Genomic DNA, 1,707 nt, shown 5'->3' on the forward strand with positions numbered 1-1,707 from the left:
CCTTTGGTTCCTCAGAGGGAAGCTCCTTATTGATCACTGGACATCCCAGAAGGTCTTCCTCCTTGGGATTCACGTCCTCTCCTTCCTTTACAGGTTCGGCCATAGTGATCAATTCAATGGCCTTGCACTCTCCTTTTGGATTTTCTTCTGTATTGCTTGGGAGAGTACTAGGAGGGATTTCAGTGATCCTTTTACTCAGCTGGCCCACTTGTGCCTCCAGATTTCTAATGGATGACCTTGTTTCATTCATGAAACTTACAGTGGCCTTAGATAGATCAGAGACTAAGTTTGCTAATTTAGAGGTATTTTGTTCAGAGTTCTCTGTCAGTTGCTGAGTGGATGATGGAAAAGGTTTACTATTGGTAAACCTGTATCTTCCACCATTATTAAAGCCTTGTTGAGGCTTTTGTTGATCCTTCCATGAGAGATTTGGATGATTTCTCCATGATGGATTATAGGTGTTTCCATAAGGTTCACCTAAGTAATTCACCTCTGCTATTGCAGGGTTTTCAGGATCATAAGCTTCTTCTTCAGAAGATGCCTCTTGAGTACTGTTGGATGCAGCTTGCATTCCATTCAGACTCTGAGAAATCATATTGACTTGCTGAGTCAATATTTTGTTCTGAGCCAATATGGCATTCAGAGTATCAATTTCAAGAACTCCCTTCTTCATAGGCCTCCCATTATTCACAGGATTCCTCTCAGAAGTGTACATGAACTGGTTATTAGCAATCATGTCATTGAGTTCTTGAGCTTCTGCAGGCGTTTTCTTTAGGTGAATGGATCCACCTGCAGAACTATCCAATGACATCTTTGATAGCTCAGATAAACCATCATAGAATAGATCCAGGATGGTCCATTCTGAAAGCATGTTAGAAGGACACTTTTTGGTCAGCTGCTTGTATCTTTCCCAAGCTTCATAGAGGGATTCACCTTCTTTCTGTCTGAAGGTTTGAACATCCACTCTAAGCTTGCTCAGCTTTTGAGGAGGAAAGAACTTGGCTAAGAAAGCCGTGACCAGCTTGTCCCAAGAGTTCAGGCTATCTCTGGGTTGAGAATCCAACCACACTCTAGCTTTGTCTCTTACAGCAAAAGGGAAAAGCATGAGCCTGTAGACTTCAGGATCTACTCCATTAGTCTTAACAGTATCACATATATGCAAGAATTCAGTTAAGAATTGAAAAGGATCTTCAGATGGAAGTCCATGAAACTTGCAGTTCTGCTGCATCAGAGAAACTAGCTGAGGTTTCAGCTCAATGTTATTTGCTCCAATGGCAGGAATGGAGATGCTTCTTCCATGTAAATTGGAATTAGGTGCAATAAAGTCACCAAGCATTCTCCTTGCATTATTATTATTTCCGGCTGCCATCTCCTCTTCCTGTTCGAAAATTTCTGAAAGGTTCTCTTTGGATTGTTGTAATTTAGCTTCTTTTAGTTTCCTCTTCAGAGTCCTTTCAAGTTCTGGATCTGCTTCAATAAGAATATTCTTGTCCTTGCTCCTGCTCATATGACAAAGAAGAGGGCACAGAAAAAATAATAATAATAATAATAGAGATCCTTTATACCACAGTATAGAGATCCCTTTGTGAGTGGAAGAAAGGAAGGGGACAAAGAATCTAATCTAAGGAAAAAAACACAAGGGTGAGGAGAGCAGATATGTGAGATGAGGAGATGTTAGTAGATGAATAAATAAATAGAATAAGATGA

The 1,707-nt window shown here is 40.4% G+C and overlaps 1 non-coding gene across 1 annotated transcript; it reads left to right on the plus strand.

Annotated features, from left to right (window-relative positions):
- The first annotated feature begins 865 nt into the window (after positions 1 to 865).
- LOC112767979 (small nucleolar RNA R71) lies at positions 866 to 973 on the plus strand. Its single transcript, XR_003185419.1, has one exon. It is a non-coding gene; the product is annotated as a small nucleolar RNA R71 (small nucleolar RNA).
- The last annotated feature ends 734 nt before the right edge of the window (positions 974 to 1,707 follow it).

The sequence above is a fragment of the Arachis hypogaea genome, chromosome 17 (assembly GCF_003086295.3).
Source record: "Arachis hypogaea cultivar Tifrunner chromosome 17, arahy.Tifrunner.gnm2.J5K5, whole genome shotgun sequence".
NCBI classification, from domain to species: domain Eukaryota; kingdom Viridiplantae; phylum Streptophyta; class Magnoliopsida; order Fabales; family Fabaceae; genus Arachis; species Arachis hypogaea.